The sequence below is a fragment of the Ambystoma mexicanum genome, chromosome 6p (genome assembly GCF_040938575.1).
Source record: "Ambystoma mexicanum isolate Mex_15411 chromosome 6p, UKY_AmexF1_1, whole genome shotgun sequence".
Lineage (NCBI taxonomy): Eukaryota > Metazoa > Chordata > Amphibia > Caudata > Ambystomatidae > Ambystoma > Ambystoma mexicanum.
This window is the reverse complement of record NC_090935.1, coordinates 573,158,357-573,181,657: the sequence shown is the minus strand read 5'-3', so window position 1 is coordinate 573,181,657 and position 23,301 is coordinate 573,158,357. Positions and strand designations below refer to the sequence as shown.

The 23,301-nt window shown below is 45.6% G+C and overlaps 1 protein-coding gene across 1 annotated transcript in view; it reads right to left on the bottom strand.

Moving 5' to 3' along the window:
• The window catches only part of SLC30A5 (solute carrier family 30 member 5), a 738,926-nt gene that overhangs the window by 396,541 nt on the left and 319,084 nt on the right, over nt 1–23,301 (bottom strand). The gene's annotated exons all lie outside the window — the stretch shown is intronic.

Sequence of the window (23,301 nt, the reverse complement as noted above, 5' to 3'; positions counted from 1 at the left end):
TCCAATTAAGCTCGTTATCTATTATTACTCCCAAATATTTGTATTTGTTTACAACTTCGATCTGTCTTTTGTCTATCATCAGTCTTAGATTTTTGTTTTTATTCAAGGTTTTATGTTCGAACTTCATTGTTTTAGTTTTATCTATACTGATCACCAGATCATTTGCAACAGCGAATTTAGCCAGTTCATCCAACTTTACTTGAAGTTCCTTGGGTGTATAATCTAGTAGGAGGTCATCGGCATACCCTAGCCAACCTAGTTTACGTGTGCCCATCTTAATGTCATTCATATGGGTTTGCCCCACCTCTCTTAGCAAGTCTACCAAGTATATGGCCACTAATGTGCAGCCTTGCTTTACTCCACGTAATGTGGGGATAACTTTGGACAGTCTCTCCTCCATGTCAAGGCGGACTCTGACAGACGTATCTTGGTAAAGCAATTGTATCATATACAGCAGTCCAGGGGGGTAGTCCCCATAATTTTAGCTTAGCCCATAACTTACTTGGTGAGACGTTATCGAAGGCTGCCGAGAAGTCAATAAAAGTAACATATACGGACAGCCCTCGAGTCTTCCACAGCACTAACTAAGCTGGCTATATTGTGGGATGTTGATTACCTCGCTCTAAATCCAGATTGATTCTCAGGCAGTATCCCACAGCTGTAAATCCATTGATTGAGTTTGATTAGCAAAATTTTAGCAAACATTTTTGCTGGGATATCCAGCATGGCCAGTATCCTATAGTTGGCTGGATCTTTACGGGCACCTTTTTTGTAGATCGGAAGTATAATACTCTTCTTCCATGAATCAGGTTCCTTCCCATATCTTCCAATCCACTGAAATATAATATACAACACCTAAGCCAATCGTTCTGGAGCCTGTTGCAACTAAGCATTACAGGTACTGTCAAGTCCCGCTGCTCTTGACTTAGGCAGTTTCTTTATCAAATATGTCAAGGAATCTACAGTGAACGTTCCCTTCCACACCATGATATCATTCTGCGAGTCGTTCTCTTTTACTATTTATGATATCCCTCATGGCTTGACTATTTCTATTTTTTTATGCTTGTGCCGGGGTACGCCATATTTCATCCTTTTCTTTTTTTAAGTTGTTTTTTAGCCATCTATAATGCTGCCTTTTAAGTTTATATATCTTATCTACAACATTTATATAATTTTCTTTTATACATTTACGGATATTCAATTTAGGCATTTTTTTTTCCCCGCATGTATGTCCTTATCGAATTTCTTTTGGTGTACCAGGTTCCATTTTTCATTCGCTGACCTATAGCTTTGTTTTAACATTACAGCTGTTTTTATTTTTTAAGTCACATGTTCAAATTCACTAAACATATTACTCACGGGATTCAATGGACTAACTTCAAATGCTTCAATAAAATTTTCCAACAGATGTATAGCCGTCTCATTCCCTTTCTCAATATTCCTAGGATTCCATTTTATTTGATTACCTGCAATATTTACCCCAATATCCCCATCCTTTTGGTACTCATCTCTAGTTGTAGTTTTATCAATTAGCCAGAATAAAAGGGGAAGATGATCACTTTTCTCCCTACAACCTACAGCCTATGTCATGCACCAGCATTTGCGCACTCTTATTCACAATCATGTAATCAAGAGTGCTCATACTGCGGCCACATATCCGAGTCACATTTTTCTCAGCGTTCCCAGGTGTATTACCATTCAAAATAGTTAGTTGGAATTGATTAAATAGGGAGATCGATGGTTTACCCTCCTTGTTATAATGGCACTCAATAAACGGTTTAGAGTTATGATCTCAGACACAAAGTTAAGCTTTACATTTCGGTCTCCTTCTCTAATTATCAGCATCTTACTACAATATTCCACCAGTATTTTAGTGACAGTTGATATATTTTCTTTATTAAACCTCCCTCTTGGGGGATTATATATATTGACAAATATAAATGTATCTATAGTCGATGCCATGCACGTTACAATGACTAATACCATGTTGGTGGATTCCTTATGTTTTATCCCACTCCACGGTTGTTTGATAGAGGTCACTAATCCCCCTTTGGGTCGTCCTCTAGATCCTTGTGTTGCATTACTTACATGGTTACTGCGTCCATCAATGAGCCACGTTTCCTGAAGAGCAAGGATTCTAAACCTGGCAATATTCGCTTGTATAGTGAGCATTTCCTTGGGTGTTCCAAGATAGTTTTATCGCCACATCATCAGGAACAGACTTCAAAGTGAGATTTAAATGCAGCGGGAAGCCATTACCAATACCCATCTGGAATTTCTTTGTTAATCGGTCTGTTAGGTTTTTCAACATAAGGTAGTTTAGGATTCCTTATATTCACTCTTTTTTCTTTGCCCTCTTGAGTATTCTTACTCGCTGCATGTTTAGGGATTTCTACCTCATATTTTACTTTCAACATGTATCTTTCATTACATGTATACCCTAACTTCTCAAAGAGTTTTCTCTGACTCATTATTAATGATTGAGAGTTCATAACACCATATGTTAATAATTCTAGTAGAACTTAGCACTTGATCAACTATTTTAAAATCATCAGATACAATCATTCGCAAAGGTACAATAGATGCACATATTGAAATGATTTGGTGTCTATTAAGGACAATCATCTCAGTTGTATCTATTTTTTCAATTTGTAGAGCCAATGTCATTACTCATTTCGACCATTTCCTTATTGTTTGTTTTGGCATTCGTTTCACTGACCTTTTCAATATACTGTGGAGTACCAGTAGTGTGCCCCCTACCCTTCAATGGTTTGATGTTTTTCGTACGTTCTTTTCTTTCCCCTTCATCAAAGATACGTGGGGTATTCTCATATAGCTTATGTACATCAGTCAATATATCATCAGTGAGTTCTACGTTTTTTAGCGTTTTCATTTTTCGTATTACCGCCTTCTTGGGGGGACCCTGCCACCCACTACTGGGTTTATCTGTATTCATCTTCGATGGATTTATTAAAAATTCTCTAATGTCAGTGTCATTAACCTTCTTTTGTCTGTTGATATTATTCTTACTATTACCTTTCACCTGGGGTTCATGTATCACAACCTTATGTTCACCCACACAGTTGGCTTCTTTGTATATCGTTGTTACTTTCGATTCAATATCATTTTCTTATTAGTTTCGGGTTCAGATCTTTCTATCTTATTTATCTCTCAAATACCATTCACATCAATGATACAGCCATTATTAGAATCTTTTATCTTATTTGTACTATATATGGCCGCTTGTCCGTATAGTATTTTCTTCTTAGCCTTTTTCTGTCCTAATTGTCTTTTACAGTTCATGTTTACCAGGTTCTCCTTACTACGACTACCCTTCTTCTTAGATGAAATATATTCAGCCACTGTATATACATTTTCTTCCTCTAAAGACTAACCAAATTTTCTCAGATCATTTTTATTTGAATAGTCACTCACATTTTCACGTTCTATTCTGTGTTAGTATTCGTACTCTTATCACACATCTTTTGTTTGCTTCTTTTACTGATGTCACATAGTAGCAATGAGTGTATGGCTAATTTATTTTCTATGGAATCACATTTTTCCACAAGAATAACAAACATTTTCCAATGCTTGAAATAGATCCTCTGTATTCATACTCAAAGCTTGTTTCGTAAAAAATCTCTACTTTGGGAGTCTCAGGTTTGCATTTGGGCGGCCTTTTCATCAATTTATCAGGAGTACAGTTATCAATTGCCAGACGTGCTTGCCTTATGACTATTAAGCCAGAGTTAGCATCAATTTCAAACCTCTCCCCCGGATTTAACAATCCTCCATTTTCACACACTTTTTCTTCAATTAATGATTCAGTCATCATATCAGTTGTCGGACCCAATAGTGTGCTATTGCTCAGTGATACAGTACAGTTCTTCTCTTGACAAATTACTGTACATTTTAACACTTGGGACAACAGTTTACTACCAATACAAGAAAAAGCCGCTGATAGTTCATCCATAATTGCTAATGTACTACATTTGACCTCTTTAGTGGTCATTATTAGATCACTGGCCTCGTTTGGGTGTCAGGGTGTTAAATTTTACAAAAACATTTAGTCATTTTGGCTAGCTTACACTCTGTCAATAACCCAGGTTGTGAAATTATCTTCCCTTTCCATGCTCGGTTCGTCCTACCATTGTGCATGATTTTAGTACTACTAGTCTCTACTTGCTTAAGCTTGTGTAATGCGGAGACGCCCATTTTCCCTTGGTTATTTTTTTATAGAGCGTAGTTCCATTACCTTAGTTAGTGTCTCTTGTGGCCCAAATTTTCATCTCACTAAACACTTACACACACTCAATTAAAAGATAGTCAAGGAGTTTAAAATACATTTAAAAGAAAAAATAAAATAGACACATTTCTAAAATCACAGCACCTTACCCCATACAGCACACCACGCACAGTGAACAGTAAACAGTACACTTTTGTGCACTTCCCGGTGCGTGCACGTGGTGTGCTGTATTGTGGGTATTTCACTCTTCTCAGAGGAAGTAGGGAGGAGGGACCGCTGGCGCCTGGTCAATCACTGCGTGCTACAAAGCAAAGGAAAAACATAGTATCAGTGCCAGTACGCAGTCATCAAACTCAACAAGGGGCTCTTTCAAATTACAGGGCTCAATCAGAGGGGCTGAACCAGGGGGCAAAGTTAATTTGAAACATGTGGTATCAATGGAATTGTAAAAATAATTACTTTAGGTCAGGCAAAGTCTGTGTTGCACTAAACGACTTCCTCCTGCATTCACAGCCGCGATCCAAGCAGCAGTTAACACAGTAAACAGTACAGTTTTGTGCACGAGAGAAAGATAATAGAGCATGGTGGTATCGCATGGTCATGGCGAGCAACTCATGTCTCAATATAATTCTGCATAATAATTCGCAAAAGCCTCTGCTACAGCTTTATCTTACCTGACCATATCAACGCCCTAACCTGCTGGTGGCCTTCATTCCTTCTTTCTAGCCAACCGAGCATTTTTCCCACTTTGTCCCCTACTTCATATATATGGCTGTGTTTCATCCAGCGGGCCAAACGTACATTATCTAATGAGATATTTTGGAGTGTGATGTGTCTCGAGGGAACCCGACATAAGATATTCGGTTTCCAGCCTTGCTGCCTCACGCTCAGCATCTTTCACCCTTTGTTTTTTTTTCCAGGCCGAGATCCACGAGATCATATCCTCTCTTAGGACCGTTTTGCATCCCTCCCATAGTATCGCGGGACTGTCTACTGATCCAATGTTAATGGTGAAGTACTCTGTAGCTTTGGCCGTTATGGTCTCTACAAATTCAGGGAGCGCAGATAGTATACATTTAAACACCACCCTTGGGAAAGTCTTGTTTTGTTGCTTTTAACCTCTATCAACAGCAGGGAGTTGTCTGAGATACCACGAGCAAGAAACTGCGCAGAAATCACTTTGTATGCATCTTACCTGGGTAGGAAAAAGTAATCTAGTAGTGATAAGGAGGTGTGAGCCCCACATTGAAATTAGTCACCACGTTCTCATGGATGCAAATGTCACTGAGACCCAATGCCAACGAGAAGGCAGATAGTTTTGTGAGTATGCCAGGATTCCTACTCCGCAAATGCATACGGTCAAGGGTTACATCGATTACATCATTGAAGTCCCCACTGAGAATCCATAAGTCTGCCTGATATACTGAGAGCATGGCCTGTATGTGATCTAGTAGTTCTAAAGATAGTGGTGGAGGGGCGCGCACCGCCAGTGTGCCAACTGTGGCTCCCCATAATTTGCCAACCAATAGGACAAATCTGCCCCCCAGGTCTTGTGTACCAATAACAATTTGAGGGGGAGAAGTCTATGTAAAACAAACTCCCCTAGCCCACATGGAGAAGCCAGCATCTAATGAGGTCTTCTAGTTTGATCTGCGAAAGTGTGTGCACTCTGACTCTGCCATGTGCATTTCTGTGAAAAGTGTTATATCAAAGAAATTGCATTACTAGTCGTCGCTTAATGGCGGAGCCCAGACCATTTACATTCCATGCAAGGAATTTAAGAAGTCTCTCTGTGCCATATAAATCTAGGTTTGCATACAGAGGATTGATGTCGAACTGCCCAATTAACTCGAGAGGAACTGTGCATGCCTTGTTATGTGTTCCAATGTAAGTGGTGTCCCAATTGAAACTATCCCCACCCCATACACCACCCCAACCCAAAGTACCTGTCGCCCGAACATGCAATACAAACAACTAAATATCTTTAAAAAACACAGAGTACGGATTGTGTTATGACTCCTTAGCCCATCCACGGGTAGCAGCTGTAGTCGAGGAAAGGGTAAACCATACAATGTAAAATCACAGTCTGCTATGAAACAGAAATAAAGCATGCACCACAGTCTATGTCATCATCCCTTCCAAGGTATTTCCGTCGGCAATGTCAGGATCCAGAGTTCGTTTTCCCTTTGGATATGTGGGTTGTCTTGGTACACGCGGCCGGGGACATTGTCCTTGTGCCCAATGGGATTCATGCACGTCTCCATATGTGTTTCAAACCATGTCCAGGCCTCGCGCGGATCTTTGACGTGTGGTCCCACTGTAATGAAGCTTGAGTTTAGTCGGAAATAGGAGACCATACTTAATGCCGCGAGTCTATAGCTTCTTCTTGATTGAATAGAAGGATTGCCTGGCTCGTTGGAATTCTCTAGTATAGTCAGGGAAGAATGCGATTTTGGAGCCGTTGTAGGTAACTGGCCCACTGGCCTGCACCATCTGTAGCAGTGTGGTCACGGTAGTTCAATAGTTTTGCGATCACCCTGCGTGGTGCCGCGGCCGGTATAAGCCGCTCACAGGCATTCAACTGGCTCTTTCGATTGAGAAAAAAATTTGAACATTTCTTTGAAAGAGTGCCATGCTAGGAAGACCCAAAATGCAGATATTGTGGCGCCAGGACCAGTCTTCACCTTCATCAACTTGATGTTCCATTATTATGAGTTGTTGTGCCACAGTTTTCATTTGATGTTCCAGTGACTTAAAGGCATCTTCCAAGTCTGATATGCACTCTTCACTATACATGAAGATAGTTTGTAAATCGTGTCACAGTAGTGACACTTCCGAACTCAGGCCATCAATTTTCCCTTCCATGGATGATCAAGAGAGAGAGTCTGCTGTGATGCCAGCTTCTTCGGGCACGTCAACAGGTGTCTGGGTTTTTGGGGTAGCAAAAGCGTTCACTGCATATTGCTCCATTTTGCAGTGTGTGTAGTATTCCTTAGATTTGTCTTTTACCATGTTCAAGATGGCCCGTTTCTGGGGGACTTTGGAGTCAGTCTCTGCACAAAGGGAGCATATAGCAGGCCGCAGATGTCACAGTGATAGCAGTTGTAGATCAGTACAAATGCAAATGGTGTTCTGTAGATGAACTTGGGTCCATGCGGGTAGCCGGGGGAGGGTGGGAAATGGGGGGGCTCACCATTTGTTGCACACACCAGTGGAGAAGGAGCCCTCGGAGCCTTCCGCCGACATTCACCATAGCCCACAGTCAATCATGCTAGTAGAAATACCACCGCCAACATCATGGTACCCCCGGCCAGTTAGGTGGTGCCCTGGAAGAGAAGATGTCTCAGGCCGATCACGCACTGCCTGCCTTTCCCCAGCCCTCACAATGTGCCGTTGCTCCATAACTCTTGTGCCCCTCATGCAGCGACAGGCCAGGGGTTCCAACATTCAGGAATCCGTTCCCCAGCTCTCAGCTGAACGGATCATGTATTTCATTAGTGCCCTCACAGGGCATCTGCGTCACTGCTGTGTTCTACACATCAACTGGACAGCCGATGCAACAAGGCTTCCAGCACAGCAGGAAGTTGACCCGGGTGATGGTGTGCAGCCTCTAAGGATCATGCAGCAGTCACGGAACCGCTGCAGTATGGTGCTAAGTCGCGTGCATGCTCCTTTGCCATCCATGCATACAATGTAGTTAGCTCCTCCCTAACAGTGAATCGTATGTCTGGCCGGAGCCAGACGTTGGTTAGGAGTTCTGGTGAGGGCTGGCGGTGGGTGGTGTGCGCTCACCGATCCAACGACTTCAATGATTCCTATCCAAAATGGTGCCAGTTGCCCGGACTTCCCCTGTCGTTCACCAGTGTTCGGCGCCCTGGACTCTGTTTCACTTCAGGCCGAAAACAGGATATAGAGTGTATGAGAAACCTGAGGGCATTCTCACTCCTACTCCCCTTGGATCTTCTATGCAGGTGGCCAGGGAAATGCCATCGCTTTTGGATCCTGACCCTGGAAGTGGAGAAGCGAGGGAGGATCACCTTGGTGGAGGACCTTCAAGGATTGGGAGTGAGGTGCCTTTGGGCGAGACATGGTATCCCCCTTTTTCCTCAGGATAACCAACCTAATCTTCCTCTAACCATCATGGGTTACTATAAAAGTATTTCACTTCTCTGCCGCTTGAAGATGCATGACAATACTCAGACGAGGAAGAAACAACTAGGAGCTGTGAGGATTTCCTCCATTCCCCATTCAAATACTGGGACGAGGAAAAGGCCTGAAGGACACCAGGCACTGCAGAAAGGCAAAGCTCTGCATGACAGCCGGCAAATGCGAAGTGAAGCGTCCAGCTATTTGGCTGTACCTCATGTTAGGAGAGTTTTCCTAAAGTCCTACTGGCAGTAAGCTTTTAGTAAGCTATCCCAGTGGGTTGTAGATCCCCAACTCTTAGTATCAGTCTGTACTAGCTCAGGACATTGGTAGTGTGGCAGAGCAGTCAGGCTTATCTTAAGAGGAAGATGTGAGCTGCTGTAGTTAAGTACTCTGAATCTTGGTTAGACAGGCACATCAAAGAAGCACTTACACATATATTTATATAAAAGTTATATATTTACACCAGAATCACTTTAAATACTTCAGACGTTTACGGTAGAACACTTAGGAATACTAGATAATACACTTCAAAGGGCACTTTCACTTTTGGGTTTGTTCGTGATTACATTTGTAGCAATGTTAGAAAGGGAAAAGACGAGGTTATCATATTACCAGTAATTGTTTTCAGCAGGTCATACGGTAATGCATTTACTCTGCAAACACATATAGAAAAGTCACTTAAAGGGAGGAAAATAAGTGGTTAGTGCAACATGAGCTTAGTTCAAGATTCTAGAGGCGATTTATTCGCATGGCGAGTCTTTTAAGTCCAAAAATGCAACCCTAGCTAAAGGCAGTTCGTAGAGGGCTTGAAGTCTTGACAAACTTATGAACAATGAAGAGTTCCTGCGGATTTCTTTAAGCCGCAAGTTAGCAACTAACAAAGGAGACCCAAAAACGGCCTCAAAAAGGGGACACAAACAGCAGCTTGGGTCCGAGGTAAGAGGGGGTTGCCCTGGACACCTCTACGTGCACGCCAATGCTCTGGGGCGACTTCTTGGAATCAGGTAAGCAAAACATTTTCCCCCACTGTACCTTTGGTTTGGAGAAAGTGTTTGTGTCGGCAGATCTGGACCCAACCTCTGGACTCCTTGGTCTGGTGACCAAAGGCAGGACAATGGACAGTGTCTCTCAGCAGCAGTTTCGAGGGAAGACCTGTAGCAAGACTTTCAGCAACTTCTTGGTTCAGTCTGCAGTATCGGCACCTTTTCAGCAGCACCAATCTTCGCTTCCTGCAGTCTGGTGAGGGGGTCTGGGTGAGTCGGATCGGATCTCTGGAGTGTGCTTACAGGCTCAGCACAGATTTGGACAGAGTCTGCCTTTCCACGACGATGTACTCGAAATGGGCAGCAGGTCGCCTGGTATTGGGGTTCTGCAGCTTTGGAAGCTCCTAGGACCTTGGGAAATGGCTGGTTTCAAAGTACGTCTTAGGACTGGTTGTTCCCACTAGCCAAAGGCAAGGAGGAGTCCTCTTTGGAGCTCCTCTGTCACATAGAAAACGGGGTCAGGACAGCAGTGGTCGCTTCACAGTCTTGCAAAGGGTTTGCAGATTGAGTAAACTCATCAAAAGCTCCATTTATGGAATATTACTCTGAATGCAACAAGCTGACCTTAGTTGAACACAGAACTGAAAGGCAGAAGCAAAGATATAACTTGCGAAGCTGCACTTTAAAAAACAGCTTATTGAGTCAAATATTGAACTTTGAAAGAAACCCAAAAGTTCCTGTATGCGTGACCTGTGATGGGTGGACCGTTTGGTCTAAAACTGTTCCTTGACCAGAGAACCTCTTTATATCAACAAGGAAGCATGCTGTGGTGAAAGAAGGAAACCAAATATTGCTGAACAGTGAACTTGGGAAGGCCGGAGCTGAGAAAGTGCAGCTGAAAACCAAAAGCTTCAAGATATTTCATTTTGATATTGACATGAAGCTTGGGGAATGGAACCCTATGTTTTGGTGTCCTGGAACTGTGATACCCTGGAATTTTGTTGAACGTGGGGAAGGGCACCCTGACCTTTATAAAACTGCATTTCATCTTATACTTAAAGAAGAACTTTGAGTGAACTTAGTGACATTTGTCAGAGGAAAGCTGACAAGTAAGCTAGAACTGGAAGTGGCTCAGAACTTTGTTTGGAACACTATTTGAGTTATGGTTGATGTCCCTACACTTTGTTTTTGTATTCGTTGTGAGGGCAAGTATAGGATTAAGACACAGACTTTCCTTAGTTTCTTTTAAGTAGGGAAATCCCACCTTCGTATATAGGGCAAGTTAGGCCTTAATCCATCCTGACCTTTTCTTTAATAAACATGGTTCAAACTTTGAATCTGTGGTCTGTCTCCTTCCATGATTCCAACCTCACAGGATGACGGTACTGCCATCCAGCGATTCCAATGTCACATCCATCCATGTAGGTCTATCAGGATATATTTCACAGGATGTTGCAGGCAGCTACAGAGCCAACGGAGAACACCTCTACATGCTCCACTAGCTGGCCACGCCTGTGACTGCTTTGTAGATAATGGATGCAGTTTTGAACAGTATCCTAGATTGGACGGGAAGCCAATGTAGTTTGTGTAGGATGGGGTTAATTCGGTCAAAATGCTGTGCTCCCGTAATAAGACGTGCTGCAGCGTGGTGGACTGCTTGTGAGCCAAGTAAGCAGCTGGGAGCCCGGTCAAGAGAGCATTTCTCTCATCGATGTTCAAGACCACAAGGGCCTGAACTACGGTCTGGAAGTCCTGGGGCTGGATGAAGGGTTTGATTTTTCAAAAAGGAGAGATTTTGAGCCAGGCTAATTGGACCTTCTTGGCTATGTGTTTCTGGAAGGACAGATTGCTGTCAATGGTGAAGCCTAGGATTTTGTTGAGTCTGGGAGTTGGGATCAAATCCTTCTAGGTGCATACCATTGACTAACTGTTGGATAAATTGTTTTTTAGCGGGAGGACCGATGAGGAAGAATTCAGTCTTGAATGGCAGTTGACATCCGGATAATGCCGAGGTAATCGCAGAGGCGAATGATGTCCTGAACGCTATTTACTCTCTTTTACACCTGAGTATGGTCCGTATATTGGTGGATGGCTATATTAGGATCTTTGAGGAGGATGCCCATGGGCTCCATGTAAAGGTTAAAAAGGATTGGTGAGAGGATGGAGCCTTGGGGCATTCCGCAGGAGACCTGGAGTCGGTTAGAATGCAACAAGTTAATCTGGACGGCCTGATGTCTGAGAGGTAGGAGGTAAACCAGTGCCAGGGAATCTCATCCTGTTAGGAAGGAGGGAGAGAAGGATGCAGTGGTCGATGGTGTCGAATGAAGCCGAGAGGTCAAGGAGGATGAGGAGGCATGAGTCAGCCTTATCCATGATATGGAGAACATCATCCACCACCTGGATGGTGGCCGTCATGGACAGAACCCTAACGGTTAGTCATTTAGGAAATGGAGTAGTTCTATTCTGGCGAGTAGTGGTGTACCAACACATTTTTCCAGGATTTTGCCAATATACGGGATGTTCGTAATGGGCCTGTTTTTGGCCAGGTCATCTGGATCTAGGGTTGTTTCTTTTTTTTAAAAGACGTACAAGACCAATCTTGAGGGTGTCCAGAAATGATCCTTATGAGAGGGAGGCATTGATGATGCTGAGGAGCGCATTGTGCGCCGGGCCCGTGAATTGTTTAATGATGGAGGCTGGAATTATATTGTCAGAGTTTGTTTGAGGGAGACAATCATTTTTAGGCGATCCAGGGGAAAGAGGAGAGAATTCAGTCCAGAGGGGCAGTGTGCATGCCAGGGTGCAGGGGATGGTAATGCTGCGAGAGGTTGATTCAATGGTCTCTCGGATTTTGTCTATTTTCCAATAAAAAAAAAATCGGTTGATTCTGTCGTATGCCTCCTGAGTTGCTGTGGTACCTGGGGTTCAGGTGAGGGTTTGGTACAATGTTGTTATGTTATGTTACTTTGCATTTATATAGCGCTCTATATATCATTGGTATGATCTGAAAGCGCTGGTAGGTTGAATGCCCTTGGGAACTGCAGTTCTGGTCAGTAGAGTGGTGGTGTCATAGGGTGCGTGGGTGCACTGGTTATGTGTGCAGCTGATGTAATTGCCGGATGTTAGTTGCATCCTAGAATTAGGTGTGGTGTTGGATGCGCGCAGACCGGTGGGTGGACAACCAGACTGGGTTTGGCTGCGTTAGGCCCGAGGGACGCTTATGTGAGCAACTAGGCATGAATGACATTGGATAGCTGAGTTTTATTAGGGTGATGAGCTGTGCATGGGGTAGTGTTCGTATGTGAACAGCATAGCTGTGTTCTAGATGAGTGATGGTGTAAAGTAGAGAGTAGGCGTATTGATGTGATATGATATGTGGGCTCTTCCTTAAGGGGTCCAAGACCAGGCACGTGAACAGGAGGGCAGGGAGCACATTGACACACGGACACACATTGACAGGGGCAGAGCTTATGGCGACAAGAGGGGGGCATATGTATATATAGCAACAGCATGGGGAACAAGAAAGCGGGGTACTCAGAGACACATGGGCACAGTGGTGATGAGATGGTTGGGTAATACATTGGTATACATGGCAACATCACAGGAACAGGATGGCAGGGGGCATAGGGACACAAAGTGACAAGGGGCTGGGTACAAGAAAGCAGGGTACACAGAGGCACAATGGGTACACAATGTTGCAAACACTCACCTTGGTGGTAAATGAGAAAGTCTACCTAGCCATTATATCAATGCGTCCGTTCATTTCTTCATCCATTCAATCCATCCATACCGTCGATTCATCCATCCATTTCTTCCCTTTCCATCATCCATTCATTCATTCCATCCATCGATCACATTAATCCATCTATCCATTTCTTCCAATTCTTTGTCTATACATTCAATGTATCCATCCCATCTATGCATCCATCTGTTTCTTCCATTTCTTCATCTATTCATTCCATCCATTTGTTCCATCAATCCAATGTCTTCCATCACTTCATCTCTTCAATTCATTCCATTCTATCAATTACATCCACTCAATCGATTCCATTCCTTCCATACATCAATTCCATCCATTCCAACCATCAATTCTATATACCTACATTCAATCCATTCCATATACATACATTCCATTCATTCCACCTGCATTTATGCCATCCATTCATTCCAAATTCGTCCATCCATTCCATCCTTTTCATCCATTCGCTATATTCCATCAGTACCATCAATACACTCCATCCATTCTATTCATTTTATCCATTCTATCTATCTCATCCATTTTCCATTTCATCCATTCTGTTTATTTCAACCACTCCATCCATTTCAGCCATTCCATCCATTTCAGCCATTCCATCACTCCGTTCCATCCACCTGTTCCATCCTATCTCATGCATTTCGTTCATTCCATCACTCCGTTCCATCCTTCCATCCCATCCCACGCATTTCGTTCATCCATTCCATTCATCAGTTCCATATACATATATTCCATCTATTCCCAATCAGTGGGTGTATTGGTTGAAGAGGAGGTTGGGAGTCACAATATGTATTTAGTCATTGGGTTGTCAGGAGTACAGACAAATCTTTACGTTTGTTGTTGGCGTTATGGAAAGAGCTATGTTTTTAGTAATTTGCGGAATGTCATACGGTCTTGCGTGTGTGTGTCGGATGTGAGGTGGAAGCGAGAGCCACAGAGTCAGGGCCAATGCTAAGAAAGAGGATTCTCCAATCCTGAAGGAGTTGGTGGTTGGGACCACTAAAAGGAGGGCAGTGCTTGATCTACTGGTGCGCGGTGGCAGGTAACGTTTTAACATATTTTGCAGGTATGGTGGGCTGGTCTTGTGCACTGCACGATGGGTGATGCACCGGGTCTTGAAGGTGACCCTGCGTCCGACTGGGAGCCAGTGGAGGGTTCTGAGAGCAGGAGAGGTGTGGTCTCTTGGACCCAGTGCGAGGAGCAGTTTAGCAGCAGCGATTTGCAGCCTTTGGAGTTTATTAAGGTGGTGTGCCGGGACTCCTAGGTATAGGGAGTTGGCATAGTCCAGCCTCGACATTACAATGGACATAACAGCAGCAAGTCAGTTTGGGAAGGAGAGGTAGGAAAAATGTGCGAGGATTTTGAGATGGTAGTGACAATTTTTAGATTCGTTGTTGACCTGTCGGCAGAGGGTTAGGCCAGAGTCCATAGTGCACCCAAGGTATTTTACTGTGATGGAAAGGGGGGTGGGGGGGCTGTCCCATCGAAGGGGGCCAAGGAAGTGGATGAGGTAGAAGCTCAGTATTGCCGCATACCATGATTTCTGTTTTAGTGGGGTTTAAGAGGAGGTGTTTTGTAGTCATCCAATGGTCGATATCTAGGAGGCAGGCAGCGAGGTACGGCTGGGGGTTTGAGTCAGAGTTGTGGATTTTAAGGATGATTTGGGTATCATCTGCGTATTTCTAGAACAAGATATTGTGCAGGCGGAGTATTCCAGGGATGGTGGACATATAAAAGTTGAATAGGAGAGCAGATAGACATGCACCTTGCAGGACTCCTGTATTAACTGAGCGGGCAGCTGAGACAAAAGGGGAGAGGAGGGGCTATTTGTTTCCTGTTGTTGAGGAAGGATGCGATCCATTTGAGAGCGGTTCCATGGATTCCAATGGCGTGGAGACGGTCAAGGAGGATTGAGTGGTTAATCGTGTCAAAGGCTGCAGACAGGTCGAGAAGAATTAGTGCCGTGCATCCTGCAGTGTCTGCAGTGTTCTTGAGATCGTCCCAGATTGAGGCCAGAGTGGTTTCTGTTCCATGTCTTGGTCTGAAGCCTGATTGTTAAATCCAACAACCTCCTCGACCCCGCACAAAGTCGTTTAGTTGGGAGTATGCTGTTCGGTCGATGAGTTTTGCAAGGAATCTGGTGTTCAAGATGGGTCTGCAGTTTTTGGGGTCAAGGGATGGTTTTTTAAGAAGAGGCTTGACATGTGCAATTATGAAGGCATCGGGGAAGACTCCAGAGCTGAGTGAGTTGTTTAGAATGGTTCTTGCATGTTCTCCTGCACAGGTGGAAGAGAATATTTCTTTGAGGACTGAGGCGGGGAAGGGCAGGAGTCTAGGGGGGAGCCAGCTGGTTTGCTAGCAGATAGGTCAAGAAAATCTTCTCTGGAGATCGGTCTGAAGGAGTCAAACGTGGGTGCAGTGGGGAGATGGGCCGGTGGGGGGGAGGGGGTGTTGTTGGAATGGTCGGTAGGTGTGGGGGCGGGGGAGGACAGTTTGTTGTTGAGGCAAGATGTCCTGTTAAGAGCGGTGGTGTAGAAGTGGAGGGAGAGAGAGAGTCGCAGAGTGATTGTGATGGGGCAGATTGGGAAGAAGTGCAAGTGGGTTTGACAAATTCAGATATGATTCTGTGGAGTTCTTTGCTGCGGTTTCTATAGTTGAGGATCTGATTGTTGTAAGACTTTCTTGGCTTTCCGTATTTCTGCTTTATAGTTGCGAAGGTGCAAGGCGAAAGTGTATCTGCTGAGACTTTTTTTCTGCTTGCCATTTGTGTTCGAGATTTATTTAGTTTTTTGGCATTCCTCAGTTCTGGAGTAACACATTTGGGAAATGGCCCGGTGCGTGGGGAGCGCGAAGGGGTGAGAGGAATTAGAGAATCATTAAGCCATGAGTCGAAGCAGTCGATGGTTAATGATCTGTCAGGGAGGGAGTGTTGCAGGTGGACTAAGAAGGAGGGCTTCGACTAGGTCTGGAACGATCTTTACTTTACATTCGCGGTGGCTTGGGGGGGATAGGGAGAGGGGCAGGGAAGAGGATGGAAAAAGGGACGATAAAGTGGTCGGACCAGAGGAGCAGTAAGGTGGGGGGGGCTTGAGGTGCCAGATGTATCAGGTCATGGGAGCTGAAGATGGCATCTAGGGTGTGCGTTTTAGAGTGGGTTGGACCGTTCATAAGAAGGGAGAGGTTGAGCGCATCAAGGTTGTCGACGAGTGAATGGGTCATGGGGTTGGTGGGATTGTCCAACCAGATATTGAATTCTCCTAGGAGAGTCAGGGAGGGGTGATTTATTTGGATGCTGGCTACAGAGTCACAGAGGTTGGTGGAGAAATGTCTGTCGTAACCAGGAGGTCTGTAAATGATTAGGAAGCTGTGGGAGAAGGTCAGAGGTAGTGAGAGTTTAACAAGAAGGGATTTGCATGATGGAATGCCTGTCTGAGAATCAACGAGTGAGACGGAGAAGTGCGATTTGACTGGGACTGCAACGCTGCCTCTTCTTGAGGGTATGTTGAGGGCGATGGAGTAGCCGCAGGGGAATGCCTCATGTGCAACAGGGGCAAAGTCATCGGAGAACCAGATTTCAGTGATAAAGGCTAGGTCGGGTTTGTCGGAGGAGAGGAGGTTGAAGATGTTTTGTCTGTTTTTCACTACAGAGTGGGCATTAAAAAGGATGCACAAGAAAGGGGTGCGGTCACGGAGGTTGTTGAGTTGTGAGTAGGAGGTGCGTGGGGGACAGTGGGGGGCGCCCAAGGGTAATGTGGCAGGGAGAGGAGGGGTTGTGGGAGGGTAGGGTGTCAGCGGGGTCAGGGTGACGAAGGGTGGGGCCAAGTCGGTTGAGGTTGGGAATAGTATGCATGTGGAGGAGGATATGTGAGGGGTGTGGGTAGAGCTGAGGGGGGCGGGTGAGTGGACAGATGGTCAGTGGGCGAGGGGCGGTTAAGGGGATGAGAGTCTCGAGGGAGTCTCAGGGGGATGTGGGTGTCCGGCATGCAGGGAGAGAAGTCGAGAGAGTAGGTGGAAGCCGGGCGAGGGTAGTGGGGAGTGTAATGGGGAGGGAGAGATTGGGAGGCTGGGTGGAGGTAGAAGTGGTGAGGAGTAGACAGTCGTGGAGGCGGACCATGCTCTTTTTCTACTTTTCAGGTGTTTATTTGTAGTAGGGGTGTGAGAGAGGGTGGGGGGGTTTCGGAGGGTGATGGAGAGAAGGCTACTGTTCTTGCGAGGGCGGGACGGGCCGTTTTTAGAGAGGGGAAGGGATATGGAGGGGGGTTGTTGGCTGGTGTCGAGGGGAGGTTAAGGGGGGGAATGGGGGATGAGAGGGTGTGGGCGGGAGGCTGGGCAGTTCTGTGTGATGTGCTAGAGGAGAGGGACTCTAAGGTATGAGGGGGCGAAAGGAAGGGGGGGAAGATTGCTGGAGGGTGCAAGAAGGTGAGAGTTTGCTGTTTGGTGCGCCAGCGGCTCCCCTGGCTTGGAAGTTAGATCGGGGGTGGGGAGGTGTCAAGGCGAGTGGTTTATCTGAGTGGTTTATGGGAGATCACAGTAGCGGCCAGAGGGAGGGTGGGCAGCGATGAGTCTGGGAGGGGGAGCTGTAGTCGGCATCTGAGGAGGGAGGTGGTTGGCGCGCAGGAGAGCAGCTCTGATTTTAGAGTGTGATAGGGGGTCGGATGTTGTGGCGTGGTGTAGAGGGGAGTTCTCAATAGCGGTCAGGGGGAGGGTGGGGAGTGCTGAGTTAGGGTGGGGAGGGGAGGGGGGAATGGGCTTCTGGGGAGGGAGGTTGTAGGCATGCCAGAGTGCAGCTCTGATTTTTGGGTTGGGTGCGGGGTGGGGGTAGGAGATTGAGCGAGTGGTGTTATGTTGAAGTGAGGTGGGCGGAGGGATTTCTACAGATGTGCTCATGGAAGGAATGATGGGGGGCTCAAGAAGGCGGGTGCAAGAGTGCGGTTGGCGAGCCGTGGGGACTGATTGAGGCCGGGAGGGCAGGAGCAGGGGGTTCTAGGGATCGGGATGGGTGTGAGAGGAGGATACTTGCTAAACAGGATCTCCATCTAGAGGAGACAGTCTTACGGGGAAGAGTGCAGCATAGTAGACTTTCAGAGCACTATCAAGATTTGAGGCTGAGAGGGTGGAATGCAACACAATATGCCTATGGCACAATATCTAGATGCGACGCAGTCTTAGGAGGCAGAATTAAGATGCAACAGTCTTAGGAGGCAGAATTAAGATGTGACACAGTCTTAAGAGGCAGAATACAACACAGTACACTTTGAGCGCACTATCTAGAAGTGGCACAGTCGGTAAACTTTCAGTGCACTATCTGGATTTGAGATAGGCTAAGAGGGCGGAATTCAATGCAATATCGCTTTACACTACTTCAAAGAGGGCTTTGCTCCTGTTAGAGGCTGCTGCAATGGTGGTGGAGTAGTAGTCAGCTTTGGCCTTGGTAATCAGAATCAAATGGTTTGTGCACATAGAATTGAGGTTGGTGAGGTCTCCAGAGTTATGGGTTTTGCACCACTGTTTCTCTAAGGCTCTGATTGAGCCTATGTTGGAGGCTAGCTTGGGGTTATAACTTGTGGTGGAAGGTTTGGTCTTAGCCCAGCTGACGTTTAGGGGGCATGAGTGTCCACCAGTTTCATAGAGTTGCTGAATAATTCCAGGAGGCCCCACGCATTCCCTGTGGTGGAGAAGTCTACAAAGTTTGCTTGTAGCTCATTGACCGGTAAGGTTTTGAATGAGCGGCATTGAGTGAGAGGGTGCTTAGCCTGACCTGTGTGAGCCGTAGTCGAGTGGGTGATTGATAGTGGGATGGCGCGTGGTCAGACCAGTCAAGCAGGATATGGTCTGTACAGGGGATGATGTGAAGACCTAGGGTGCGTGGCAGAGAGCATAATTTGCTTAAGGTGCATGGAAGAGGTCAGTGCGAAAAGCGTGCTTCGAGTGGTTGTCGGCCAGTGACTCGGGGACATTAAAATCACAGAGAAAGACATTATTTGGCAGAGGAGAGTAAGTTGGAGATGTCTACAATGAAGGAGTCACTGCTGTGAGGTGGTCTGTAGATAAGGTGGAAGGTTATGGATTCCTTGTGCCACAGAGGGAACCGGCAGTTAAGGGATTCAAATGAGCTTGTTCTGGGAGAGGGTATGATGGAGCATTGCCAATCCCTTCTGTGGATTATTGCCACTCCGCCTCCTGCTTTTCCTGGCCGGTCGGCATGTTGGATGCAGCAGCCTTGGGATAGGAGGACATCGAAAACATGTGGGTGGATGGGGCAAACCACATTTCAGTGATGAACAGGCATCAAGGTTGTTGTACGAGAGGAGGTCAGCGATTTACGCAGCATGAGCGACTGCTGAGCGAGCACCGATCAACATGAGACGGTGTGTGGATGTCGTCCGTGAGTGTTGGATGGGGGCAAGAGCCACATTGATTAGGTTTGATAGGGTAGCTTGCTGGGGCTGCCCAGAGCACTTGGCCATTCGAACCCTAGTGAGAGTGGGAATTGGCTGTTGAGGGTACAGATACATGGCGAGTAGCAGTAGTAGCGATTAGTTTGTAGGTGAAATGCAGGTTAGCGGGTCAGGCCCAAACAGTTGAGGTCCTTGTCTTCACACGTCCTTTGCTGGGGACGCCAGTGATGAGGATGCCTAACGAGACACGATCAACTATGTGGTGGGCAGACCAACTGAGTGGCAGGGCCTAGTCACGAGACCAGCAGCCTACTTAATGCTATCTGCCTGGTGCTGGCCTACAGTCCTTAAGTAGAGGGCTCTTATGTTGCTTCCTCCAGTCTTCCTGGCTGGATTGTCTGGCAGATCATGCTGGACGACTCCTTGCTGTGTTGGTCTGGAACTCTAGTGACTGCCTGCTACTCCACCATACTACACACCTGGGAACTTGTGGTTCACTCTGCAACGAGTTAACCCAAGGCTGCTGGTTCAAATATTATAATTATAATTGTTCTTTTATAATGCGCTTAATACCAACAAATGGTTTCTAAGCGCGGGATCGGGAATCGATCCTGTGTGCACTGCGTGTTAGGGAGAATTCTCTCTTTAGGCTGAATTTCCTAACCTAGTGAGTCCCCCTGCAGCTTTGCTGGATTTCTGCAGTTTGTTTTTTCCTCCTGCCAAGAGTGAGACTCTTTTTCTCCCACTCTTGGACATGATATATGGTATTCCTTCGATTGGCAATGTGCTTTATGGGCTATGGGTCCTTTACTCCATAGGGTCTCGTGTTTTTCCTATGTGTGTTACACAGCACCCTCCGTGAAGTAACACAGGGGTGTCATAGTGACACCCCACCAAAGACTCCATACCCTGGGACTGACTACTGTCTCCCAGGGCATGTAAAGTCACCATTGGCTTTACTAGTCCCAAATTGTTAACAGAAAACCAGTACAAACCTTCATATTGTGGACGTACTGGTTGTGGCAATTCGATTGCCCCGGGGTCTGTTAGTCGAGGGGGAACGTCTCCGTCCCCCCCTGATCGAGTTTTGGCTGGTGGCAGTGGAAACTACTTTTTATATTCGACCGCAAATATTTCCCTATGGGATTTTCCCATTGTTCGAGGCTACCAACTTTAATTATTTAATTCTCATAGCCTCGAACATACCGCCGGTTTATTTAATTAATATTAATTCGCCGGTTGGTATTTTGTGCCAGGACTCTATTCTAAAATGGCGTTTGTGTTCTCTTCTGTGACACCAACCCAAGTCGAGCCCTTTGTTCCACTTTTTGGCGGGCTTCTCCACAGAAGCCTCCAAAAGTGGTGCCACTCTGTCTAGGTACCACAGGGAGTGTGGGAGGGGGTTTAGGCACCCTGGACTGAGTTACCCTGGTAACTCAAGTCGCACTCTTGTGGGATTGGCCCAAGTGGTGAGCCGGCCGGCTCACCACTTAGCATGTTTGATTGACAGCTAGGCTGAGTGAATGGGGGTATGCTGCATAAAAGCAGGGCTTTGGGGATTGGAACTTCAAAAGTCGCCACAGAACCCGAGAATTCGAAGAGGGAGAAGCTGAGCCGACCTACCACGACGACACCACCGGTGGAGCCCTGCGGAACCGACTCACCACTTCCCGACGACAGAGAAGATCTCACGGCTGGAGAGGCTTCTTCCCCTGACTGGTGGGCACAACCAGTTTACCTTCTTTTCTTCGCACCCCAGACCGGTTTGTGGTCGAACTGCCCGTGCCAAGCAGCCCGGCGGCCGGATAGCCAATTACCACTGAACCGCGAATCAACTGACCGCTCCTTGTACCTGAGAAACTCTGCGGCTGGTTTCTTCCCTGGCAGTGCAACAGACTCCTGTCTTCCTCCCCGACGAGATCCTCTCTTCCCCCGGACGAAGCACCAACTTGCATCCGCTGCCAGGAACAACTGCCCCCGCTGGAGTGTTCTCACCACTTTAAGTTACTGTGTCCGCCTCCCTTTCTAAAGATTGCTACAAGGTAAAATAACCCCTTAACCTTCTGGACTGGGCTGGCCGCCTTGACCCTCTAACTGGTCCCTTTCTTTGGTCCACCTCCTTTTTGAACCATTACAAGACTTTTGTGCACTGCAACCGTGTGACCTTGGACACATTTCGTTTTGATCCTCTTAAAGCGGATCCGGCCTACTGACTTTAAATTCACGGTGTTACTTTGCCTTCCTCTCTTGCTGTGTTCGTGAAAAAGTGTTGGGATCCGTTTCAATTTATTCTCTGCTTTTCTCTCCCTTTTTAAAACGAATTATTAGAGTACCATCTACGTTAAGTGCTCACCGCTGTCTGAAAATAAGTGGGGCTTTACTTAAGACTTGTCTAATATTCTTTTAAGGGAGTGTATATCTTTTAGTGACCGCGTTTCTGAATTGCTTACTATTAGTGCCTGTGTGTTTTTCTAGATGTAGTTTTAAATAAACAATTATATCTCTTTTACACCAAGCCCTGGTCAGTGTTTACTTGTTCTATTGTGTTCTCTTGACCTATTGTGAATACTGCCTAACTCTTCTTGAGGGACATCTGACTGCTTAGCCACAGCTAACAAGTGAATCTGTGTGGTACAGACTGCTACCAAGTGGGTTTACTGCCAAACACCTGTAGTCCTAAATCTTTTGCAGTGGTCCCAGAGGGAACTGCACAGGTTTCTGCCTAACACTGTGTTGTCTTGCTTTCAAGACAAATGCGTTGCTCCGAGCCCTTCCTCCCCAAATTGGGGTCACTCAGACTCATCAGCCTGCTGGTTGCATATTCTTGTGCACCTATGGGTCATAAATAATACTTTACTTGACATCATAATTGCAGCAGGCCTAAGCGGTTTCCCCCATCATTTCCAACAGGGAACACTTTTTAAGATTTTAAGAACTCCCTAAAAGGGACCTTATGGCTACTGTACCTGAAATCTACAATTCTTCACTATATATCTGTGGATCTTTGACCTCATGAATCAATTCCTGGGAATTTTAAAGTGCCCCATTGCTTTAAAAAAAAAATAACGTGTGTGTAAATCACTGCATTTCACTCTGTGTACTGACAATACAATGTGGCTGGGTTGAGCATACTTTTAGTTTCACAGGTATTTTATTTAGGATTAAATTGGGTCCTATGTAGCACATGCATTGCGGGTGAAGTCTGCTTACTACTGATCTGTGATCGTTATGCCTGTACACATGTACTTAACCCTAGGAGCATTAGAGGTGTGTTATTACTAATGTTAAGTAAAGTTTTAATAACATGTTCCAGGAGTGAGAAGTGCCTCTACTTGGGTCCTGAATTGTGCAATAACTCACCTGCTATGCCTCTAAATAATAATTCTCCCCATCCTTTTAAATCCTTAGAAAGTGTATAAAATTGTTACGGTTGGGTAACTTACAGATTCCACAGGCTTGAATGTGCATGGTCTTCTGAGCTACTATTTGTTTTTATATACATGCTGTATTTGTGTACGATACCTTCAGTGCTTATTGGACTGTTATAACATTATGCACGACTTGTAATGACGTATGTAATTATAAGTATTATAAGTGTGTGTTACTCCCCTTAATTATCAAACATTCTTTTGAGAAAGCATGCCATCTTTCACCAACATATCATGGCACTGTTTTAGAATGCTAATCGCTCAAATTAAATACTTTGAGACAGTCTGCAATGGACCATTCAGTAAATAAACGTAATTAAGTAGCAGGCCAAAGATAAGTAGA